General features: G+C 34.7%; 1 pseudogene across 1 annotated transcript; it reads left to right on the top strand.

The window, feature by feature from the left end:
• The first annotated feature begins 21,940 nt into the window (after positions 1-21,940).
• LOC114297413 (uncharacterized) lies at positions 21,941-24,277 on the top strand (annotated as a pseudogene). Its single transcript, XR_014356321.1, has 7 exons — positions 21,941-22,112; positions 22,225-22,406; positions 22,709-22,843; positions 23,254-23,278; positions 23,391-23,423; positions 23,534-23,655; positions 23,788-24,277. The product of XR_014356321.1 is annotated as an uncharacterized LOC114297413 (transcript).
• Positions 24,278-27,388: the final 3,111 nt, after the last annotated feature.

The following is a 27,388-nucleotide window of genomic DNA, read 5'->3' as shown; positions in this document are numbered from 1 at the left end:
GTAAAAATATAACTAATGTGTTTAGAGAAATATAACTTCCAGAGAAAATTACCAATGACAGAGAAAATTATAATAAATAGAAATTTCTCTGAGTTATGTTGACACAAGGACATAACTTTTTGTGGCTCAAGATTTTCACTGACCTTGTGGTTGAAGTTGTGTTGGCGTTCGGTATGGTTGTGTTGCTAGTTGGACGGATAGTTCTTGAACTTGTTCATGCAATTTAGCATTTTTAGTTTCAATGAATTTGAACACCTCAACTGTTGAATTGTTTTTGTATCGTTTGCTTTTTCAATCTCCAACATCCTTAGTTTTATTTGAATTGTGCTTTCTTTTTCTTGAAGTTCTGAGTTAAGTGATGTCAAGATTCTTATTGAAATATCCTTTTCAACAAGTAATTCAATCCAATTTCTGTCTTCTTCTTTTTTAGATTGAGAAAGTGCCTTCAGTCTTTGACGTAGATCAGCAATTTGGGCATCCTTTGATTCCTCAAATTCTTCAGGCTGATGCATTGTTGAGCCACAAATGCTATCATGTTGTTGGTCCATCGGCTCATTATTTTCTTCTTCATCACTTTCATCCTTGTTTTCTTCTTGCTGTTCATCTTCTTCTTCATCTTCTTGTTCATTGTCTTCTTTTTTCTGTTCATTTTGTTCTTTGTCTTCTACTTCTATTTCTTCTCTGGTTTCTTCTTCTCCGCTGCTAGCTTGATGTTCTTGTCCATTGCTGGCTTCATATTCTTCTATGTTGCCTTCTGCTTGTTCATTCCCTCCATCTTCAGATGGATCTTGTAATGTCTCCATGAATTTGACAATTGCCTTTTTTGATTCTTTCTTCGTCTTTTTGCCAAGACAGAACTCCTCTAATGGGTTTTTGACTAGCTGCTTGTTATCGATCTGTAACAGGAGACTCTTTTATTAGAGAAATGTTACAAAATTCACTGAGAGAAAAAATTCAAATAAAGAAAATAAAATTCATCTAAATGATACTAATGGGAAACAAACTTCAGAGAAAATTGTATGGGCCTGAGAAAATTAGAGACATGGAGTTGATTTTATGAGGCAGAGAAAATTATGAAACAAGCAACATAATTTATATATCAGAGAAAATCAATCAAGGTGTATAAGTTAATGTTTTACTACAATTGTGTCAGAGAAATTTGGATTCCAGATAAAATTCATTAGAAGGGTAGAAATAAACAGTGTTTATCAAAGATGCAAGGCACATACGTTATGGGTAAAGAAAATTACACACAATGAGATAAAATTTGATGGGCCAGAGAAAATTATGAAACAACCAACATAATTTAGATATCAGAGAAAATCAATCAGGGCATATAAGTTAATGTGTTACAATTGTGGTCAGAGAAATTTGGATGGCAGAGAAAATTGATTACAATAGCAGAAATAGACCAGTGGTAACAAAAGAAGAAAACATAAATTGATAGTTCAGAGAAAGTTGATCTTAATCAATCAATGCACAAAGAGGAAAACAAAGCAGTGGTCAGAGAAATTTTGAAATTTCACTGAGATTTCAGTAGCAATAGGAATCTAACCTGCCGAGGTATAAGAGAGTGGACTGGTGTAGACACCCCATTTTTGACCGGCCTCAAGACTTGGACGTCACCGTTGGAACACTCGGTGATCATCCATTATTGTGTTCGTCTTGAGTTCCTGGAGGTCTCGGTTGCGCGCCTTGCCTCAGGATCTCTCGACTCGACTATTTTGTGTCTGGTTTTGCACCAAACACTTGTGTTTTGCCTTGGAGGGGCAGGGAATGCCTTGTGAGGCATCCCCACACATCACCGGCCATGACTCGAGGCCACCGTCCAGTGATTTTATGCCATCGGCAATATATATTGCCGGTCAGCATTCTTTGTTGTCGATCGGCCATTTATTTTGTCAAAGTGGCAATTTTGGATGGTCGATCACTGTTCATCTACTTTTAGTAGATATTTTGTGCCAGCTGTGATAGCTGGCACCCACTCTATAAGAAGAGGGAGTTGCCTATAAGAAGAGGTCTCATCTCTTGGCATTAGGGTTAGAAAAAATTGTTAGAGGAGCTCTGGTTCTAGATTTAGGGTTTTATATCTATCCTATATCTATATCTCTCCTTCTCTTGTATTGTGTGTGTTTAAGCCTTAGTTTTGTACACAAACACACACTACCACACCTTTCCTTGGAGCTGAGGCCCTTGAGGGATGTTTTTAGAGTTTTGAAGTTGATTTCAACCTCAAGAAGTTGCTGGAGCTCCATTGTTGAAGAAGGTCTACAAGGATAATCACTTTTCCCTTTTATCCCCCCATTTTTGCACACTACTTTTACCTATCTTGAAACTGTTTTTTGGCTTTGCATATAATACGTAAAAGTTATGTTTTTAAGGCCTCTAAATAGTTTGTTAAGGTTGCTTCAAGTTTTGGGGTTGTTTGACCCCTCTTAAGCCTTGTAAGGCTCCATTTTGTGCCATTTTGTGTGAGCTCCGGGACCATAGTGTTTGGGCCTCCTCACCACTGAGATCTTGAGGGATTTCAGAGGTGAGGATGGTGCTTTGAGGTCCTAAGAAGGAGAGGGCCACCCCCTCTCCTTGTTGTCCTTGAAAAGGGCACTTTTTGCCTCTTGAGGGAGCACCTAGCTTAGACTCATGTTGACCATGCATTGGCTGTTTTTTTTTTATGCTTATTATGTCATAATATAGCATTGTTGTATGTTGGTTTTGGTACACCATGCTTACTTAGCATACATGCCTTGTAATGCCATTTTGTTGCCTTAACATGCATCTAGGTTTTAACCCTTGTTCAAGCATACTTTAGGCCTAGCTTTGTGAAGCTTTCATGTTTATTTTGCCATGTTTAAGGTCTGTCCTTGGCTGTTTTGGTCGACCATAGCTTGCATTGCATGCCCCCTTTGCATTTTGGGCTTGTTGGCCTTAAGTATATAAGTGTGTAGCATGCCTTGTTTGTATCATTTCAATGGTTTGGAACCGCTTAACATGTTATCTCAGTCCTTATGACATGCTTATATGCTTGCATTTAATCCTCCTTCAATGTGTTTAAAGGTTGTTACCTTATGCCCCTTTGTTTAGGCCTCAGAGTATGGTTGCACTTTTAGACCACTTAGATGCCATCTAAGTGCACCCTTGGCTTTGTTTAAGTCTACATTTGACTTGTTTTAAGTCCCCTTAGCCTTGTGAGGTTTGGTGGACTTGACCTTGGTTTAAGCCTCCTTGGCTTGTCTTAAGCACTTAGGCCATTGTGGCATGTTTTGCTTGCTTTGTTTAGTTGATTTGGCACCTCCTGTAGCATGATTTTCAGAGCTTCATTTGCATGTTAATTGTCCATGCTATGCCTCTTTTAAAGTGCGCTTAAAAGTTTCCTTTATGTGATTAAATGTTGGTCCATGTTGTCATGTATGCTTGCATGTGCATTTGGCCTCATTTCCTTGGTTGATGGCCACTGTTTTGGGCTTCCTTAAGGGCTGCCCAAACGAGCTTAAGTCTATCCTTTGCTTGTTTGCATGCTTACCTTGCATGTTTGCTTGCATACTTGCATAAATGCCTTGTATGCCCATGTTGCATGCTAGTTCACATGCCTAGCTTGCACTCCATCTAGCATGCATGCCTTGTTCCTTGATTTAGTGATGGGAGTTGGGCCTTTGTTTGTTGGTTTGCATTACATTTGAAATCAGCATGCATAACTTGGTCTCTTGGGCCATCACGCATTGAAATGCGCGATTGATGGTCCAAGAACCAAGGACCATGTCCCTTTGAGTCATAAACATGATAAGGGATATGGTTGGTGCATACATTGCTTGAATTGCATTGCCATGCAAAGCTCTGTCCTCTGCTGTTGTCAAACAGATTCTGCAGGACCTTTTTGCCGATCGACTGCACAGAGTGCCGACCGGCAATCCATCTGTGGCCGATGGATTCATTTTTGGCCGATCGACACCAAATCACAGCCGATGATGATTCCCTCCAGCCGATGGCATTCCACAACATCCAGTGAGCACATCCCGAGACTTTGGCAGTCTTCAGAGAAGCAGAACAGGGAAAACAGAGGCGGCTTGTGCATGGCACTGGACTTCCGAGCAAGACCCGAGCATGCGTGCATTGGACCCTCTTCCCGAGGCCCCTTTTTTATTGCTTTTCTTAGCTTAGTTAATTTGTTAATTAATTAGGTAATTTGTAATAAATAATTAGCTTGCGAGTTAGTTAATTTGTATTATTCTTTCGGTCCCTCCGAGCGAGAGCGAATTTGTAATAAGTGTGGGTTAGTGTGTGCATGTCTTCCAACCCCCACTTCTTTCTCTCTTTTACTTACCTGCTTTGATGGTTAGTAATAGGTCATGTTTAATTTAGCATACCTTATGCTATGCATGCGTGCATCATTCATCAGTATTGCATGCACCGGGCTCGGCGCATCATGCTAACAGCATTAGTATTTCAAATCTAACTTGAATACATGCTACCTGTGCATTTTCACATGTCATTCATAGACTAGCCAAGCCTGCTCTAGTGACATTCCGTATGCGTTGCATTAGGCATTTAAACATGGACTTGGATCATGCATTGATTGCTAACGAGTTCTTTGTTTTGGCACGGAGTACGATGTAAGTATTTATGCTTTAGCATCTCGCATGAGTGTGAATGTTAACATGACAGTATGCTTGCCATGCGGCTATATGTTTACATGATATTACTGCTTGAATGCCTGTGGGTGAAGGTTGGATTGTTTGAGTTGGAACAACTCATTGAAATCCGTGTTTTTTAGCCTACTTACGAGTAGCAAATTTCAAATTGTTTTCCGAACAAACGGATATGCAATGTTTCATTCCAACCTAGGCGATTTGGTCTATACTTGTTTGCTGTGCGCATGACATAGTAATTCTAGGCTAATAACCGGAATAAGAACACATAACGTTTTCAAAAACGAACATCATGGTTAGTTGAGGCCGATCTTCGGATCGGGCGAGAGGGGGTGCTCATAGCTGACCTTCCCCAATCGTACCCAAGCTCCCAAGCTGAGGCAACTTTGGTGATGACGGACACGTGGCCTTTGGCACCGAGTCAGGGTTTCCTAAATTCCCCAATACAAAATATTTAGGTGGCGACTCTGTATCTAGCAAAGCAGTCCATGTTTGGCACTTCTTTTTCAAAATCTGTTTTCTCAAAACGATTTGCCGGATTTGGACTCTTTGGTTCAGATTAAGGACCGTGACAAATTGAGTCCAAACTGTAGCACGAAGGCCTCACGCGGGTGCGTCTACAACTGGTGTCTTCTGCAGCTGTTTCGTCAAGGTTTGCAGGTTCCACTTGGCATATCTTGGGAAGTTAGTTGTGTTACTGTCTTCCGAGTCAATGATAGTTGCATGTTCACATAGCCAATACTGTGATGAAAATGAAAGTAAATAAAATTTTCTAAACGCACAAATTTGTAAGTATGATAACTGCAAATTTGAATGGATATTATACTTACCAGCAATGCAATGACACACCCCATAACTTTTTCTGGAGTTTTGTGCAATGCCATGATAGAATCAATCAATGTTGATGTGATTGCTTCCGGCCAATCATACTGTTTCATTGATTCAAGAGGTTCCACATACTTTATAAAAACCCAACCTATTGAATTCCCACTTGTTGCAAAAAATAGGGTGAGACACAAGTACAATGTAACAATGATTGCTACATCTTTGAAGCCAGTTGGTTGCTTGCCTTTCATTGCTTTGACCAAGGCATTTTTAAGAACGGGACCAGTGAGCCTTGTGTCCTTTTGGAATCTTCTCTTGAGGAATGCAGATTTTGGCTTTTTAGAGTATCTTAATGACATGGCTCCTTTACCTCCTTCCAAACCAAAAATCAAGGTCATGTCATTTGTTGTAAAGGTCAGGTTCTTCTTACCAACTGTGAATGCTTTTGTTTTTTCATTGTAACATTGGATTATGGCAACTACATCATCATCGGATTTCCTAGATTTCTTTGGATCGACCCTTCCAGTGGTTAGAGCTTGGATCAAATACCAGAATGGGGTCTTTTGAAGCTCTAGAAGTTGTTTTGAATTGAATTTAAGTGTTTGAAAAAATGAGACAATAGATGAGAGGTTGGATCGGAATTGAATGCTATAGTGAGCTCTCTTTCTGTGGAGTTTAACAGGTTTTTTCCCCCTTGAGTTTGAGTGTTTTGAAGTTGGGGTACTCATCTGGATGCTAGTTGCTTCATCAGCTTGGACTTGTGTGTTTTGGTGAGGAGTTTGTGGTGTTTTGCTGCTGGTTTTTGATCTTAGATGATAAGAAGACTGAGAGAGTTATTCTTTCTTGCTTGGTGTTTCTAGTGTTTTGTTGCTGGTTTTTTATCTTAGTCCATAAGAAGACTGAGAGAGTTTCTGTTTTTTGCTCGGTGTTTCCGGTGTTTCACTGCTTTTACGTTTTGCCATTTCTAGACAATGATTAAAACATAAAGATGTCAACATTAAATCCCAGATAAAATTGGACATGTCAGAGAAAATTACAGATAAGGGAGAAAATTACAGAAAAGAGAAAATTGGAGATGTCAGAGAAAATTACAGATAAGGAAAAATTACAGAAATTTGGACATGGCAGAGAAAATTTGACATGCCAAAGAAAATTGGACATTAAAAATTAAATGTCAGAGAAAATCAACACTGCATCATAAACATGGGAGAGAAATTTTCAATAATTGTTAAAATTACATATAAAAGTAAACATACCAGAGAAAATGAATGATAGAAAAAAGTAAAAATGGCAAGCGAAAGAAAATTTTCATTCCATAATTAGCAAGATAAAATAAACAAAGTAATGTAAACATGCCATTGAGAATTACACCATATTGAAACCAAGAATTGAACAAAATAAACATACCAGAGAAAAATACACATTCCGGAGAAAATTACACATTCTTGAGGAAATTTCCATTCCAGAGAAAATTTCAATTCATAATATTAAAATGCAAGAGAAATTTACATACACAACCAGAGAAAATTAACCATGATAGAGACACTCAAGGGAGGAAAGTGGTGTGATGTGGTTAGAGAAAATTATAAATACCAGAGAAAATTAGACAGGGGCAGGAGAGTAATAGACATTGCAGAGAAAAATACATATTCCAGAGAAATTTACAAAGCAGAGAAATTCATAGACAAAATCACAGAAACATGTTCAAGAATAAGATCAAAATTCAGAGAAATAACTTTTTCTCAAAATACACATGGCAGAGAAAATTCAAAAAAGAAACATTCATTCCAGTCCATAATATTAAAATTCCAGAGAAAATTAAAAATGATAGAGACACACAAGGGATGAAAGTGATGTGATGTGATCAGAGAAAATTATAAATACCAGAGCAACTTAGACAGAGGCAAGAGAGTAATAGACATTCCAGAGAAAGATAGACATTCCAATTAAAAATACATATTACAGAGAAATTTACACAGCAGGGAAATTTATAGACAAAATTACAGAAACATGTTCAAGAATAAGATAAAAATACAGAAAATTATTTTTGTGAAAATAAACATGCTAGAAAAAATTGAAAGAAGAAACATACATCAAGCAAAAATCAGAGAAATTCAAATGCCAGAGAAATTTACAGATAAAATCACACAAACATGTTCAAGAATAAGTTCAAAACACGCAGAAATAACTTTTTCCAAATTCAGGTAGCTTTTTATTACGAAATTGAAACCCTAATTTATGGAAGGTTATTATAAAATGCTATTAACTGTGTTTCCAGAGAAAATCTAGTTGTATTGTACAAAAACTGACCAGAGTTAGGATGAAACTTGACTAACGAGCTGATATGGCCCGAGATGAAGATGCGACGTAACGAAGATGGACTGAGATGATGATGAGCAGTGAAAACGAAGCTTTAACCTAGGTCAAAGAAATTTGTGAGGAAGGAATGGGAATGATTTTTGGAGAAGATAACGAAGCTCTAATGTCGATGGTGCAGATGATGTTGAAACCCTAATTCTGCTGTTCTCCTGTTCGTGAAGATGCTGGATGTTTGGAATGGAACTCAGACGTCGGAATGAGTTTCGTTTCTGTGTTGATTTTGGCAAGGGTATTTTGGTCCACAAAATAATTAAAAACGCGCGCCAAGTTGTTCAGGGACCTGATGCATCACTATTTTTTTGGGTGTCCTTTATGCTCTAAATTGTTATTATTAGGGACCTTAAAAAAAATTCTCCTTACCTTTGTTGGGTGTTTTATATAATTTTTTTGATAAATTATAAATATACCGCTAAGATCTATTAAAATATAAATTTTTCTTCATGTTTGAGATATTATATCCCATCTCTTAAGACTTTCAATCACTTAACAAATGATTCCTTTATTAATAAACCGTTAGGTAAATTTAACATAATGGGGTGCTTTGGCAAGAGGTAAAAAGCCAGTTTTTGGCTTTTTATCTATTTTAAGTCATATCACTTCTCATATTTTTTACCTATTAAAAAATAAAATAGACTAAAAAAATTAAAAAGTCAATTTTTTTTTATCAACTTTCCAAAATATCATAATGTATAATGTAAATAATAATTTTTTTTTTAAAAAAAAAAGCCTTTATTAGTCATTACGAAGTTAAACTCTTTCTTCTTCTTCTTTTTTTTGTTTGTTTTTTTTTTTTATATCTTCCTCCCTTATTTCCCTTTTTTTTTTTTGTTTCTTTTTTTTTTCGAACTAATAATAGCACTTTTACGATCACATCGCCATCTCTTGTATTACTCGTGAGGGTTGAAAAATATTGCAATAGTGTAAAAGTTTATTAAAGATAAAAAATATATATATTAGAAATATATTAATTCTTTTTCAATAAATTTTTTCATGTTTTTGTTTTATATATAGGGTAAATTACAAATATACTCCCTGAAATTTGTTTAAAATACGAATTATCCCTTGTAATTTGAAAAATTATAAATACGTTCCTATCAGAATTTTTTATTTAACAGAATTAATTGAAAAAGTAAAATTTCTACTGCTCACCTATCCAATAATAAAATTATCTGAATTATTAATTAAAATAAAATTTTAACATTATTAAAAACTATTAACTAATTTGATTATTTATTAATAAAAAGACTTATTTGTTATGAAATTAGAAATCTTAAGGGACATAACATAATTTTTAAAATTACAAGAGACAATTTATAATTTAAGTAAATCTTAAAAAATGTATTTATAATTTATATATATATGCTCGAACTTTTAAATGTATTTTAAGAGAGAGAGAGAGATTAATAAAAAATAAAAAAAAAAATTGAAAACAAAACTAAAGAAAAAGAGTGATAATGTTGGACTGCATCGCATGTAGTCAGTCTTTGGAGTCATTCTCCGAAGCGTGGACATCGCTTCGCATAACCATTAATTTATGAGAAATGTTAATGGGTCATCCCACAATTTAGTACTAATCAATGTTTTAAAAATCGGGTCGGTGAGTGTATTGAAAAAAATTAGATAAATGGGTTATTGGTTCAATCGTCAAGTTGAATCGGAATCGAACCGTGATATCATAAATATGTTAAAATTATATTTAAATAAAAATATAAGAAATAAAATTATTAATTAAATAATTAAATAATCTTAAATATTTCTCTTAATACTTTTTTTACTAAAAAATATAAAAATATATTTTAAAATATTATTAATTTTAATTTTAGAAGAAGAAATCAAATATTCAATATTCCCTCCATATGATTTTAATTCAAATAATTTGATTGAAAGACAAACAAAAATTTTGGAGGGATATCAAAATTTTAAGTTTTCCTCCAATAAATTTGATTAAATCCCACATAGATTTCTTAAGTTTTTTTATAAGAATTTTTTTTTATATAAATAGGTAGAGGCTTTCACAATAATTTTAAACTCTCAATGGGATTTCTTACAAGAGGAGACCCTGAAACAGAGTTTCTAATTAAAATTTTATTTTATATATATATATATATAAAGAAAGAAAGAGAAAAGAAAGAAAGAATAAAAAAACAAAAAATTGATTTTATTGACTCGGTGAACCGTCATCGGGTCGACCGGTTTGGCGGTTCAATCGCCGATTTTCTCGGTTCTCTCAAAATAAGCCAGTTTTTCACTTTGAACAGCTTAGTGGATATATTCGGACCGGAACCCTGACCGGTCGATGGCTCAACCGGTCGAACCGACTGGTCCGATCCGATTTTTAAAACCTTGGTACTAATAATGTAGGAAGAGTGGAGTAATTCTATTAATATGGAGTACAAAATTGTTTTGAACAATGCTATATACACTAATTGGTATACTAATTAATATATTAAGAGATGATGTGGCATAACTTTAAAAAATTTGAATATTTCTAATTTGTATAATAGGGAGGACCAATAATAATGTCATAACATATGTTAGTACATTAATTGATATATCAATTGGTATATGTGACACTATCATTTTAGAATACATGCTATTGTTTTTCTAGTTTTTAGTTTCAAATTAATCCTGTAATGTAAAATTAATCATGTATTAAAAAAATTTATAGATGGAACATATTGACTTATGTAGTGATATCTCTAGACAGGGATAGGTTCTGTTTTTCTGATTCTATTTGTTAAATATATTTATAATAATATATATGTTTTTTAATTTTTTTAATATAATAAAATTAAAATTTTAAAAGTAATATTCATTTTTACTAATTTATTTCTCATCTCACATCTTTTAAATTTATTAATTATAAATTATTATTCATAATATTTTATATTATCTTTAATTTTTATTAATATTTTAAATTACAAAATTCACCTACGCTTTCTTGGCCACACCACCAACCCTATTTGTCATGCTGCCGCTCCAAGCCCACTCTATTGCCATCGTTAGATTTAGGACTGGTTTGGCAACTTCATAAAAAGTTAAAAAACTAAAAAGTTATCAAAAAAGTTAAAAATTTATTACTATTCACTAAAAAAATATAAAAAAATTATTATACATAATATTAATTACCAATCAACTTCACGGCAGCCTATGTACAGACCTGAAAGCATAGGAGTGAAAGGAAAAAAAATAAAATATTACATGTGTATTTTCATGGCATTGGATGGTAAAGTTGGGCCTATGAGGGCCTATCACGGGTTCCTTTTTTCTAATCGGAACCGTTAATGTGTATAACTCATCGAGTACTCTATGCTTGTAAAAAATCACGTCTATCGGATATCGCTAACTACATGATCAAATCAGTTTTGTATAAAAAATAGATGGTGCTATAGTTAACATGTGACAAAAAAAAACTAACACGATTAGATAGCTCTCGATATCCAATGAACGTGATTTTTTACAAAATATAGTACTCGACGAATTCTACACGTTGAACGGTTCCGATTAGAAAAACAGGACCCGTGGTGGCCCCCACTGGCCGAACAACACCATCCAATCAAAGGCAAAAAAGTAGGTAATCTTTTCTCATATCCCTTTCAACCGAGGCATTGCCCAACCGTACGGATTCATTAATTATCTTCTCTTACACACTTATTTATACAATATTTTAATATATATTTTTTCATAAAAATTCAAAAAATCAACCCAAATATCCATATTTTTTTTCTTAACTTTTTAGTCCAAAAAAAAAAAAATTCACTTATTTAGGACACCCCAAACAATCCCTTACTTTTGTAGATAATTAGGCCTCATTTAGCTAGGGGTGGTTTTAGTTAAAAAGTTAAAAAATTATTAAAAAACTTAAAAAGTCAATAATTTATATCAAAAAATTAAAGATTTTTTTTTTCTTTCTATTTTTTCACATCTTTTCATAAAAAATAAAAAAGTGATCCGAAACATACTAGCTTTTTTTATATCATATTTTAGCCTAAAGGTCAAAAAAAAAATACTAAAAAAGGCTATTCCCAAACAAGACCTTAGGAGGCAAATAATAACTTACTTAACCGTGTTGTGATTCTTATTTAGTGTGTAAAAAAAAAAATTAAGATTGAGAATTGTGCAGCTGTACTTTTTGACTTTTGGTGAATAGTGATAACTTTTTAACTTTTTGAGTAATTTTTTGGCCTTTTGACTTTTTGGCCATATGCCAAACTTGGCCTAAGCCTCGCCCAACCCAAAAATTTATAATGTAATATAATATTTTTAAGAGAAAACTGGTGAAATGTCTATTTTAAAAAAGGTGTAAGTAGGGCTACAAATGAGTATAGCCGTTCGTGAACTAGTTCGAACTCGACTCGATAAGAGCTTGTATGAACTCGGTTCGTTAAATTTTTTTTGCGTTCAAGCTCGAGCTCGAGCTCGTTGAATTTTTAATAAATAAGCCCAAACATTCTAAGGTTCAGCTCGTAAACTCTGCTCGTTACCTGACTCGTTTAATATTTATTATTTATATATTAAATGATGTAAAAATATACATATAAAAAATAAGATAAATATGCTATTTATATATTTAAAACATATATATGTAAATAATAGTTAATTATAAGTTATATATTTATATAATAGTAGTAGTAGTAGATATTATTATTTTAATAAAATATTGACTTTTTTTTTAGAATGTTTATATATATTGTATCTATAATTGTATAATCAAAGTTTTAATTGTAACTTTAGTCTCATACGCATGTATGAATTTATAAATTTTTTTGCTCATTAAGGCTCGTGAACAGGCTCGAGCTCGATTCGTTAAATTTTTATTGAGCTCAAACTCAAACTCAAGTTTGTTAAAATCCTAACAAACAAGCCCAAACATACTAAGACTCGGCTCGGCTCAGCTCAACTCGTCTAGGTGTAAGGTATGAGGTCTCATTAATTTTATTTATTTATTTATTTTGTGAAAAGTACACTCTTTGTAAAATATTGTGGTGAGAAGTACATTTTATTATTTTTGAGGATATTTTATTTTTAATTTTACCCTTTAAATAATCTATTGAAATTTGTTTTATCTGTTCATTTTTTTTGAACCTATTTGTTTAAACTTGTATCTATCTGTTTAATTTTTTCTCCTGTCTGTTCAATTTTTTTCCTTGTCTATTGAAATTTTGAACAGATTTGTGTCACAAGAGGTGTTATCTCTCAACACCACAGATCTATTCAAATTCAACTTTGGATTTCAACATAAATCTATGATATATATACATGTCTAATATTCATAAAACAACAAATTAAGGCAAAGCAAAGTGATATACACATATATTCATAGAGAGAAAGATGAGAAGAGAGAGAGAGATGTGATAAATGAACAAGAAGATCATTATCACCATCATCGGCCACCACAATAGCACCACCAGCCTTAGTTAGTGCCCCACCATAGCCTTTCTCGCTACCGCTCCCGCCACCGCCACTTCACCCACCAATGGGATCCTTCAAAACGCCAACAACAGTGCCCCTTACATGGTGTATTCTAACCCCGTTCTATCGACTGTCAGGCCACTCTTAAAGACTGTGCAGAGGAAGAGAGAGATGACTAGAAAGTACGGCACATCAGTGCAAGAGGCGATGGTGAAGTGTAGACACCCCATTTTTGACCGTCCTCAAGATTTGGACGTCACCGCTCGAACACTCGGTGATTACTTATGTTTGTGTTTCGTTTTGAGTTCCCGGAGGTCTCGGCTACGCGCCTTGCCTTAAGATCTCTCAACTCGACTGTTCTGTGTTTGGTTTTGCACCAAACACTTGTGTTTTTGCTTCTGAGGGTAGAAAGTAGCTTGTTAGCTACCCCTGGCACCCACCGGCCTTGGTTTGAGGTCACCGGCTATGTTTTGAGGCTACCGGCCATTGGTGAATTACACCATTGGCCGGTCGGCATTCAGTATGGCCGGCCGGCCATCTATTTGGCCGGTAACCTCTTTTTCTGGCCGGTAACACCTTTTTACCTTCTTCAGGCATGTTGCATGCCAGCTGTGCCAGCTGGAATGCACCAAACCTACCCCGGGGCATACATGTGGTTATTTTGCCCCTTTTGCCCCCTTTTGGTCAAAGCTTCTTGAGGAAGCTTGACCCTTTGCCAAAGCTTCCTCAAGAAGCTTGCCAGCTGTCCTAGCTTCCTCAGGAAGCCTTGCCCCATTTGCCCCCTTTGACTTTTTTTTTGTTTAGCTTCTTTGAGAAGCTTCAAAGCTTTCCCTTGTCTATATAAGAGCCTCTCCTCCTCCTTTGTTAGGGTTGAGCAAAAAAACCAGAGCTATATACATATATATCTGATATATATCATCCTCTCTCTCTATATCTCCCTCTCTCTCTTCATTTTGTGTGGTTTGAAGGCCTAAAGTGTGTGTTTGTTCTTAGTTTTGCACACAAACACACACTACTACACCATACTTCAAATTTGAGAGGCTTTGGAGGTTTGTTCTTGAGGTTTTGGACTGGTTTTGATCAAAAGAAGGAGGTTGCATTTGCTGTTCATCAAGGGTTCTTCAAGGGTAACTCTTTTACTTTAGATTCCCCAATCTTGCACTAGACTTTTTCTTATCTTGCTCATTGTTTTAGACTTTGTGTATAACTGAAAAAAGCCTTGTATTTGCATGCTCAAGATATCTCATTAAGGTTGTTTTGGCATTGGGGGTCGACCTGCCCCTCTTAGGCCTTGTTTGGCCCCTTTTTGAGCTTCATTTATTAAGTTTTGATTTCTTTGGTGTATTAGCCTTCTCACCACTGAAATCCAGTGGATTTTCAGTGGTGAAGAAGGGGGTTTGAGGTCTTGCATAGGGGAGGGACACCCCTCTCCCTTGGTCTCTCATTTTGTTCATGTTTTGGCTCATAAGGGTAGCATGTATGCCTAGCTTTGTTTGGCTTAATTTCAGAGGTTATTTGGTGTTTATTTAGCATGTTTTACCTCTGTCCCATGTTGGTTTGTTGGCCCCTCTCATGCTTAATACACTTGCTTTGTATTCCCCCCATTTTGCCTAGAAATGCATCTAGCCATTAGACCATCATGCTTGCATATTCTTGCCTAGCTTTGTGAAGCTTTTGGTCATGATTTATCATGGTTGAGGTCTGTTGGGTGCTGGTTTGGTCGTATTTGATATGTTTGGTATAGCCCCTTTGTATTTTGGCTTGTAAGCCTTGAATGTGTGAGCCACTAGCATGCTTTAGTTGGGTTGTTTCAATGATTTGGAGTCATTTCATATGCCATTTTAGTCACTAATCCATGCTTGTATGCTCACATTCATCATCACTTTCTTGCCTTGAAAGGTTGTTCTTTTGTGCCTTGGAAAAGGTCATAATGCATGCCTTGTGATTAAGTCATTTGGGCTGCCATATCAATGGGTTTTGGGGGCTCATTTTACATATTAAAACTCTGATTTGTATTGAAAAGTGCATGCCATGAGTGGTTGTGGTGGTTGTAGTAGAATGCTCCCTTTTGTGGCCTTGAATGCCCTTGTTTTGGACTCATTCCTTGGCGTGTTTTGACCATGATCTATGTATGCTTTAGTCTTGTTTTGGAGTCCCTTGAGACTGTTTTAGGTCATTTTGGCCCTTTAAGGTTTGGTTGACATAGCTTTGGTTTGACCCCCTTTATTGGCTTCAAGTGTTGGTTATTGTTGCATGCCTTGCTTGCTTGTTTTGTTTGATTTGGCATCATTCTCTATTCATTTTCAGAGCTTAGCATGTTGGTTTAATGCCCATATATATCGCCTTTAAGTATGCTTAGAGTTGTCCCCTTTTGTGCTTAGGTGATGGACCTTGATGTGCGCATGCTTCCATGCATCATTTGTGCTCTTGTGCATCCTCTTAGGCCACTGTTTTGGGGGTGGGCTGAGGTCCTCTCGTTTCAGGATAAGTCCATCTTTGCATATTTTGCATGCTTGCATGTTGCATTGCATTGGTTGCATGCTTACATTGTATCATTTTCGCATGTTTGCATGTTGTTTAGTTAATGGCATTACATAGTCTTGTTGTATGCTTGATATGTCCATATTGCATTAGTCTAGCATGCAGGATTAGATAGTGTCATGTTGCATTAGCTTAGCATGTTCATGTTACCTTGCATGAGTTGCATCACTTCGCATTGTATATTGCATCCATGCATTACATTTTGCTTGGTTTGGGGTGTCAAACCAAGTATGAGGATTGAGAAGTGTTCATACTCCAAGTGATGTAACACGTCTTAACCCTCGGTCGTCAACCCCCTTGACCTAAACATGATAGGGTGTTGGCATTTATGTGTTTTGTTTGCATGCATTTACATCAAAGTTGCTAACTTGGCCTCTTAGGCCATCATGCATCAAAAATGCATAATTGATGGCCCGAGGGTCGACGGTCATGCTCCCTTGAGTCCCTTGCATGATAGGGAGTGTGCCCATGCTCACATTTGCTTGAGAATTCCATGCCATACACTGCTTGGCCTCTGCTGCTGTCAACTGCAGGTTTCAGCAGGAGGATTTGGCCGGCCGGTAGTGTTGAGTGCCGACCGGCAAAGAACTTTGGCCGAGAGCACAATATTTAGCCGATAACCTCATTCCCATGGCCGGTGGCCTTTTGATTTGGCCGGTGGCACTCCACTGCACTCAGAATGAAGTTCAGAGCAGTTCTAGAGGCTTTCATAAATTTCAGAGGGGTGAGGCAGTGTAAACGGAGGCAACAGTGCTATGGCAGCGAGTTTCCGGGCGAGACGAGTCAAGCATGCATCATTCATGCATCTCGAGGCGGGGCTGTGGCCACCTTCTTTCTGCATTTAATTTATTAATTAATTAGAAATTCTGTAATAATTAATTTAGTATTATTTATTCGGACTATAATATTTATTCTGACCCTCCGAGCAAGGGCAATTGTTTAATAAGTGTGTGTGAGTGTGTGCATGTCTTCTAACCCCACGTCTTTCTTCCCTTTTATTTACTAGCCTTCGATGGTTAGTCTAGGGCATGTTCAAATTAGCATACAGTATGATAGCATGTTTGCATTCATTCATCCGTTTTGCATGCACCAGGCTCGGTGCATCATATTAACTGCATTTGTATTTCAATTCCAAATTGAATACGTGTTAGGTGTAGCATTTCACATGTCATTGTAGATTAGCCGAGTCTGTCCAGATTGCATCCTTGCATGTGTTACATTAGCCATTTTGAATATGAACTAGGATCATGCATATGATTACTAACTAGTTTCTGTTTTGGCTTGGAGTACTCTGTAAGTTCTTTTGCTTTAGCATCCTTGCATGCGTGTGAGTGTTGCCATGACAGCATGATTACCATGAGGCTAGTTGCTTATGTGATATAAACTGCTTGAATGCCTGTGGGTAAAGGTTGGATTGTTTGAGTTGGAACAACTCGTTGAAGTCCGTGCTTTAGCCTACTTACGAGTAGCAAATTTCAAACTATTTTTCAAACAAGCGGATATGCAACGCTTCGTTCCAATTCAGGCAATTTGGTCTATGCTTGTTTGCTGAGCGCATAACGTAGTAATTCTAGGCTAATAACCGGAATAAGAACACATAACGTTTTCAAAATTGGATATCACGGTTAGTAGAGGCCGATCTTCGGATCGGGCGAGAGGAGGTGCTCATAGCTGACCTTCCCCAATCGTACCCAAGCTCCCGAGCCGAGACAACTTTGGTGATGACGGACACGTGGCCTTTGGCACTGAGTCAGGGTTTCCTAAATTCCCCCATAAAAAATATTTAGGTGGCGACTCTATATCTGGCAAAGCAGTCCATGCTTGGCACTTCTTTCAAAAATCTGTTTCTCCAAACGATTTGCCGGATTTGAACTCTTTGGTTCAGATTAAGAACCGTGACAATTTGAGAGTCCTGAACTATAGTGAACCCAAAACGAACAGAACGGGACTCGTCCTCCCGGGGCGTTCGGGGACGTCTACATGAAGAGAACGTCGTCATTGTCACATTTGTGAAAGAGAAGGAATAGACCTTCGTCGATGGTCCACTTCGCCTCTGACGATATTGCCACCCATGTCGACGTTGCCTTAATAATGAAGCTAGGCTGATGAAACTAGACATTTTTTTAGAAGGATAAGAGTGAAGATAAGAGAGAGATTTAGGGTTAATACAGGGGAGAGAGAGAGAGAGAGAGAATGAAACCCTAGAAAGTAAGTTGATCAGTAAAGAGAGATAAAGAGAGAATACGTAAGTGCAGTGAAAAGAGAGAGAGAGAGAGAGAGAGAGAGAGAGAGAGAGAGAGAGTGTGTGTGTGTGTGTGTGTGTGTGAGAGAGAGAGAGAGAGAGAGAGAGAGAGAGAGAGAAAGAGTGAGTGAGTGAGAGGGGAAAAAAATTGGAGACAAATAGAGAGAGTATGAAAAAAAAAAAAAAAAAAAAAAGTGGATTGGTAATCCTTATAGTAGCGTGACCGACAGGTGAATGGGTAGTTTGGCCATTTCGTAAAAGTATGTCTTTATGGATATACTATTTCCGTGCATAGACTTTTGGAAAAAAAGAATTTAAATTTGGATTTATGGCCTGAGCACCCTATTTTTAAAGGCACTTTAACAATTATATTTACATGTTTGATAATAAAAAAAATTAAAATTATTTAATTGAAATACAAAATTACATTCATAATGTTACTAAATTGAAAGGAATGGTGAGATGGATTGCATTACTACAAGATAAGTGTATTTCAACTAGGTTAACACATATAAACTTGTCAGTCATTTACAATTTTTATCCAAATAAATTATGTACACATTAAAAAGTAATGAAATAAATAAATAATATCACCAAAAGTAATAAAAACTCTTAATGGTAACAAGACTCAAATGGGCCATTAACATAGGTGTAACATCGTTTGGGGATACCCGTATAGGTTAAACAGTTCGGACCCTCGATTTTTTTGATATAGTCTCATGAGTGCAATGTGAAACATATATGAGTGTTCAGATTTAGCAACTTTTATAGAAAATTCGTTTTAAAACAAAATCTTTACAAAAAATGGACCACTTCACCAAATCTTAGAGTCGCCACCTAGTATTTTTGAGAAAATTAGGAAACTCATGAGTCGTGCCAATGCCACTGTTCGTCATAACCAAAAATGCTTGGCTCGGAACCTTAGGTATGAGAGGGGAAGGTCATTAATTGAGCACCTCCGCTCATCCGATCAAAGATTGGCCTTTACTAAATCATGATATGAATATTATTGACTTTATATGTTCATATTTCGATTATTAATAAATCCTAAAAGTTACTATGCAAAGTATACAAGTATAGACTATGTCATTCATTTTGGAACAATTTGATTTCATGTGTTTTGAAATAATTGAAGATGCACAACCTAAAGAAATTGAGTTTACAAATATGAAAAATCAACATCATTCCAAATTAAGCAACACAACATCCATCCACCGGCATTCATACAGTTATATCAAGTAAGCACATAACCTCATGGTAAAATACTAAACATAGTAAGAAAAATATACACAAGCAGGATGCTAAAGCTTAAAAACTTACATGTTTATTGACGTCTCGCGAATAGTTACAAAACAAAGTTAGCGAAATATGCATAATCTTATATAAATCCTAATGTAATTCACTCATGATATGCAGCTAAAGATTCGGCTTATAATATATGACATGTGAATCATCTCAAGGACATAAGGTAACGCACATAATCACATAATAATCGATTAAATCCATAAATACAAATTTAGCCGAATCAAGATGCATAAAACATGGATGCAAAGTATGAATATGGTGAAAACACGGAATGTGATGAAAACACGGAATATAATGTTTATATACAAATAAGGAAAACAAGTAAAAGAATGAGATAGAGAAAAGCGGGGTGGTAAATTATTATAATATTTGAACAAATAATTACAAACCAAATGAGAGATAGAGGAGGAAAATATTAAAACAACTCACAAAACACTCAAATGAAAACAAAATTGAAGTTTCATGCGCTTTGGAGACCACCAGAAATTGGTATGCTTAACGTCGAAAGACTACGCCATTCTGTCCAAAAGAAGTTAGTTGGCTGGCCAACTAGGCACCTGTCTTATTGCAACACTGAGAAAATAACAAACAAGGAATATGTAGATGGCTCAACTAACCACTTCCGGTTAGATTACAACAAAACTGATATGAATTTAAAGTAAGAAAACAAATATAAGATAGAAAATGCAAGGAAATGAAAGAAATTGAAAATTTATCTTCCAAAGAAAGAAAAACTTCTCGATTTCCAAATTCCCTTTTGATCACCCTTAAGGTTATGAATTATGTTCTCAATCCTCCATTCGAAAATTTGGAATTTTAGCTAGAATGACAATTTTGGATTGTTTAACAGTGTGTATGGGGGAAGACGGTAAAGACCCAGATTTTACAATTCACTCTAGTTTTCTCACTTTCTACACAAACTGAACACTCCTTGATCAAAGCTACACAAGTTGACTATAATGGAATTTTTGGGATCAAATAACAGTGTATAAGGATGATATAACAGTGTAATGGAATTCACTGCTCAACTTCTCAATTTTGACACCTTTCTTGATCAAATCTTAGACTCTTATTCTCTATCTCTAGCCTTCTCTACTCAATCTATCCTCCTTCTCCTCCTCTTCTCTACAATCTAATGTATAAATATAGGCAATGTAAGTGGAGAAATGGTGGAAGATAAGAATGAAGCATTAATGAAGACAATAGAGCAAATAGAGCACTAATGAATTATTAATGGAGCTAATGGAAGACAAAAGTGGAGTATTACCTTTAATGGATTAAGCACTAGGCAATGGATGAGGAGTATACATGCATTCAATGCATGAATATATCAAAAAAATAGGTTGTTAAGTGCCCCATCCAAACCAACACAAAAACTAGACAACACTATTTTGGAGAGGTCGACTGGCCAGAGGAAAGTTTGCCCATTTTGTTCTGTTTCGCTCTAGTTCAGCCCCATTTTGCTCCAGGTGTCCAACAAGACCTAAACATTTGACCAACGTGGGCTTAGGGTAGAGAGTAAAGCTCAAATTCTTTTTTTTTTTTACTGAGAATTTTGTAAGAAATACATTTTGATTTTCATCATTGAGATAGTCAAAAGAAAGCGTCCAAGTCTTACAGTCAGTTAAAATGGGATGTCTACAATAGACTTATGGGTCGAGCCTATGGACCGGACTTTGAATAGCATATTGGACCGGCCCATGGGCCTTATCTCTCGATCCAAGATTAGTTTATATTTTTAAGGGCGCGCCATCAGTTGATGGGCTGGTCTGGGTTCAAGTCGGCCCATGGACCTTGGGCATTTTTATGATACTTATGTCTTGTTTGAAGAATGGCTAAACTCTAGACTAACAACGCAATGAAATAATTAAAAAGTTAATCCTCAAGTCATTCCTAAAATAGTTCAATTTTTTTTAAAATCATTACAAATTATCATATAATTTTTTTTAATCTTTTTAAATATATTTTAATAAAAATTTTAAAAATTAATTAAAATAACCCATCCTCAAACAAATCGTTAAATGAAACCTTGTAAAGCTTCAAAAATATCTAACAATAAACAAATTTAAAAAAAATCTATATAATAAGGGAGAAAGGTTTTTGAAATTGTATAAAAATATATGTGAGATACATTTTGATCCAATGGCTGAGATGATTTGTTTTTATTCTTTAAAGGCTGAGATGCTTTGTGACATTTTCACATTCCCGCCCAAAACATTCCCTCTCTCGCTCTCTCTGCAGCGTCCCACCCACCCACGAACGACAAACCCAAACATTATTTGCACTTCTCTTTCTCTCTCTCTCTCTCCAACTTCTCAGATCTCTCTCTTCCTCTCCCTCTTCCTCTCCCTCCCCCTCCTTTCCACTGCCGCTCCGCTTCCATTGTTGTGCTGCCTCCGAACTCCACCGACAACAACTTTTCATCTTTTCTCCCTCCTAGATCGAACCCCACGTCTTTGAAACCCCACTGAATTTTCTTTGAATCTCATACATCTTCTCTTTCGATTTGTTTATCCATTCCTCTCTAGGTTTTTAATTCTTCATTTTGATCCATACCCACTTTTCCTTTCTTTTAGATCTTCTCTCTCTAGCGATGTCTCTCTCTAAAATTTTGGCAGAGGAGTCTTTTCCAATTGAGTACCAATTTCACCCTACCGAAGAACTCATCAATCACTATTTGAAGTTGAAGATCAACGGCGATGAGAAGCAAGTCAGTGTTATTCGAGAGATCGATGTCTGCAAATGCGAACCCTGGGATTTGCCTGGTAAAACTACCCACATAAAAAATTAAAATTTTGGGTTTTTTGCTTTGATTATTGATATATACTTGATTAAAAAGCCCTAATTTTGGGTTTGCTTTGATCTATTTTTATGCAGATAAATCGGCGATAAAGACGACCGATGAAGAGTGGTTCTTTTTCTGTCCTAAAGATCGCAAGTATCAGAATGGACAGCGATTGAACAGAGCGACTCTGGCTGGGTACTGGAAGGCCACGGGTAAGGATAGGTCTATCAGGTCTCTGAGGGGAACCACTGTGATTGGCATGAAAAAGAGAACTGTCCTTTTGTGTTTAATGCTTTTATGATTTTTCCACAATCTGTATAAAACTTCTATATGTATTACATTTCCCTTACTGTAAATTTCCATTTGATAACTATATGTTTATGGACATGTTTGAATTATATTCATTGCTTCACTTTTAATTACTATATTTTGCAGCCCAAATCAGTGCATATTTAGTTATTTCAATATATATAGATATTGTTTAATTATGTTCACCGTCTAAATTCATTTCATTATATGTTGTAATAAAAATAAAAATAATAGTTAATAACTATTACAATTACTATATTATTGTAGTTGTTGTTTATATCATTATCACTGTCATTTCATTTCATTGGTGGGGACACATTGCAATATTTTGATGGATATGGATATCATGGAACATCATTTGAGCAAACATATCGATGTTACCCTGCATCTTTTATTGATAAGGTAGGAAAGCTTTCCTCAACATGATAATTGTTTTGTTTTGTTTTGTTTGATTCACTTAATTAATTTGATTTTATTCATTATACTGTTTCAGTTTTATGTTTTGTCATCTTTTCTATGACCTCAACTAAATTCATGGCACTCTTTAATCAAATGTAAATGTAAATGAATTCTGGAAAATTAACAATTAAGATGATACCATATGTGCTCTTTCATTTCCCTTGAAGGCCTTCATGTCTTTCTTTACTCATTTTCGTGTCCACCCACATCCAAAAAAAAAAAAAAAAGGAGATGGAAAATAAAAAATATAAAAGGAAAACAATGGAAAGGGGGAAAAAGACTGTAATTGTATGTTGTCTTTTACTTATTCATATTCGAATTTCTAATTTATTTGTTTCTTTTCAATCCTGCAGCCACAGATTGAAAATGGTGATAAAAGTAAGTTATCAAACTCTAAACACTTGTGTGTGCATGTATTAGCCTTCTAAATGTCTTAATTTTTTATTTTATTTTTATTTATTTATTTATTTTTTTCACTATGTTGTTGCAGTTATAATGCCTCCCTCAGCCCTTGACCATCTTGGTTAGTTGATTTATTTGAAATTTTTTATGGTGGCTTATTATCTTTTGTGGTTAATTCAAAATTTTTTCCTATTATCATCTAAAATGCTAATATAAGACTCTATTTTGCAGCATCTCTTCATATTGATTATCCTATGTTGTTTGAACTTCGCAATGCTGCTACTGAGCGCATTTCTCATTGTGGCGTTCTTGAGTTCATTGCAGAAGAAGGCATGATATATATGCCTTACTGGGTAGGCAACCAGTAGTGTTTTTGTATATAAGTTTTGTGGTTTTGGTGCATTTTGCTGTGTACCAGTGTCATTGAGGAGTCTTTGTTTGCATTTATTCTCCATTAATGCACCCTATGTATTGCTTCATTGTAGATGATGGAGAATCTGCTCTTACAAGAAGGAGACATTGTGTGAGTGAAAAATATGACTCTCCCAAAAGGGACATATGTTAAACTGCAACCCCATACAAAAGACTTCTTGGATGTATCCAATCCAAAGGCCATGTGAGTTTATGATCTTTTTGCTTTGATTTTGTTGTTAGTAGAATGATATTTCCTGGCCCTGGCATCATTTGGCCTTCGTGCAATTTGATTGTCATCTTGACCAGTAAAAGAACATATATAACTCTGTAAATCTATATAATAAGGAAGAAAGGTTTTTGAATTTATCCTAGAGACAATTGTCCTACTAGGACATTTTAACAGTCATGATTCAATTGTGTATTTAGATAAACGGATTAGATAGACGGAATTTTGGTTTTTTTATGTAAATGTTACATGTCAATACTTTATTCTCTTTTTATAAAATATTAACAAACTTTTATAAAGGAATTTTTTTTTTTTTGTTTTGCCAAGTTTTATAAAGGAAGTTTAAGTTCAATATTCTTAAAAACTATTAGGGTTGGCAGTCATGTTTTAAAATGTAAAAATATTTTATATAATTTTTAAAAAAAATTCACCAACAAAAAAATCCAAATTAAATGTAAAAAAATTAATCCTTAAAAAAATATTGGATAAGGCAACCTTACTGCTTGCCAAATTGGTACCGAATATTATTTTCAAGAATAATTTTCTTCTAAATTAGTAATAATTTTTTGGTAATGGAAATGGTATAGATCTAGAATTTTTAACCTGGAAAATATTTCAAAATTTTAGTGTACAATATAAATTTAAAATTAATAAAATGTAAGTTACACAATAATGATGTTATTATTTTGAAAACAATGGGTGATCCAATTTTCAATGGAATTGGTATGGGACGTATGGATCATGGAAATTGAACACGGATTGTGGAAAAAAATACATAGAAAGATATCAGATAAATGAGGAAGGAACTTTTTTTGACCGTTGAATTATGACCATCCATTTTTTCCAATTAAATAGTAAACAACAAAAAATATATTTAGATAAATTATACTTTACTCATTTATGTTTAATCATTTTTTTATTTTAATTTTTTAGATTTTAAGTTTTTTTTTTTAATTTAATCTTAAAAATAATTTTTATTAAAAATTTGACAGAAAATGCTATAATAACCATTACATAATGTAAATATTACCCTAGGAAGTTGCATCACGCAACAGGTAAGACTCGAACCCAAACATCACCCCTGGCAAGGGAGCACCTCATCTACTGGCCCAATCCTTGGTCTTACTCTGGTACATACTTTATAGAGTCAAATTTGAGAAAGTAAAGAGTCAGTATTGTAACTTCATTGTCCTGACTGTGGCATGAAAAACTCCCTTTCCCTTTCAATAGTTTAGCAAACTCCTAAACAGCCTTGCTAAGTTAGAACAATTAGAAATTCCAATTCATAGTCAAATGTGAAGCATGGCATGAATCTCTCGCTATTACAAATCCAGCAAGTTTGAGTTAAAATTAGACTGTCTTTTTAGAGTTGTTTTCAAGAATTTAGTGGTTCCTCTTGCACTGGATATTTTATATCACTGCTGCAAAAAACCACTATTACCATTTTCGAAACCATCCTTCCTTTTGTTTACTATTTCTCTTTAGCTTATACACAGATCTTAATGGTTTGGGTGTTTTGACATCGACACTCTCTCCCTCACTCTCTCTATACAGTGTTTTGACATCCTCTCATTGGTCTTGGGTGTTCTTCAATTTGAAGAGAGATAGAAAAACAGAGTGAGAGAGTGAGTTAGTTTTGAAACTGTATTTCTCTTTAGCTTATACACTGAGATCTTAATGGTTTGGGTGGGTGTTTTGACATCGGCTCTATCTTCCTCGCTCTCTCTGTACAGTGTTTTGACATCCTCTCATTGGTGTTGGGTGTTTTTCAATTTAAAGAGAGAAATAGAAAAACAAAGTGAGAGAGTGACTTAGTTTTGACACTGTATTTCTCTATTAAATATATTTTTATAATTGCATTTTAATTTTAAATTTAAATAGTGTTATGATTACAATTATATTATAATTCTAACATTATTTACACCGTGCCTGAAGGCACGGGCATACGCTATAAATTTGAAATTTATTGAAAAATTCATTAAAAAGATTGGATTTGTACTTTAATATGTACTTCATTGAATTTCTAATATTTTTGTAAAGTGTCTTATCAATGTAAAAGATTGGATCTTATGGATGGTTATTGAGTGTGGACAGTAAAGTGTCCTTGAAAATTCACTAAATTTAGTATCTTTGCATATTTTGGTGAAAGTCACATATGCTTGATATGGATTTTTGTGAAAATTTAGTGTCTATTGTGCATGAATAATTTATTAGTGGGTTGAAGGAGGATGTTATAGTATTATTGCCTCTTAATTTCTATATACATTAGTTCCCCCTTCCCCTTATCATGGTTATGAATTTTCATGGTTTGTTTTTGAATTCATTTTTCTTTTTAAGACCTCTGACTTTCCAACACAGTTGGTTGTGAAATTAGCTTGGATTTGTTGTATCATCCATGATATTCTGGTATTAACAATAAGGTTAGTCTTTAAAGTAACTTGGGTTAGTTTTATTTCATTTATTTATAAGTAGTTAGTTGAAACTGTGAAAAAGTTTGAAGGATTTGAATCATTCCTATTGATTTGATGTTTTATTTGATTGATTTGAATTATTTCTTAAATAGGGCTGATTTTGAAAATATGTTAGAGAATAAGGTGGGAACTCTTGAAGACATCACCCCAATTATGTGAATGAGGTGGGAAACCTACATTCATGATAAATTCATTAAAAAATAAAAAAAATTGAAATTTATTAGTTATTTATTTCAATTTTCTTTATATTTTTTGTTCCTGTTTTATGTGAAATTTTAAATTGAAGTGATATTGTCATTTTAAATTAATTTATTATAATTGAATTTTGTAGCACGTATTAAACAAAAATTGTTCACAGTGCCTTCAGGCACGGGTTATCGATAATTTAGATTGTTAATTTAGATTGTTAATCTAAGAATAATTTATGTGACCAAAAATAAAAAATAAAAACTAAACACCATATCAAAACTTCACCTAATGATGTAAAAGTTTTTTTTTTAAGTTGTAGAACATGGTATTCATAATACAAATTTAAAACGAACCTGCAATTAATTTTGATGAAATGGACTTGATGTCCAGCAACCTAACTTCCTTTGTTGCTCTAAGCTGATAGCAACTTATATGGGTTGTTCTAACCATCTATATAATAAAGCAGATTCGTTTTCTTCTCTTAATTTTTTGACTTTCACTTTGCTTCTGTTTTTAATTAAATACTCTAACTTTCATGTCTACTCAAATTTATATACTTCAATAGTTTTATCTGACAACTATAAGTATAAGTTTTGTTAGTGTTTCACCTTTCTCTTTGTGTCAAAGTTTTAATAATAATGTTGCATTTATGTTATGTATAAATGCACTAATCCTTAATAAATAGAAATATTTATTTGACACATCTTGAAAGATAAATTTTTTTTTTTCCAGGTAGCTTTAATTGTTTTCCTTTCCCACATTGGAAGTTCTGTATAATAATGTTGC

The sequence above is a fragment of the Camellia sinensis genome, chromosome 15 (assembly GCF_055761805.1).
Source record: "Camellia sinensis isolate YWXY chromosome 15, ASM5576180v1, whole genome shotgun sequence".
Lineage (NCBI taxonomy): Eukaryota > Viridiplantae > Streptophyta > Magnoliopsida > Ericales > Theaceae > Camellia > Camellia sinensis.
The sequence above is the reverse complement of the archived record's forward strand: the minus strand, read 5'-3'. Positions and strand labels throughout refer to the sequence as shown.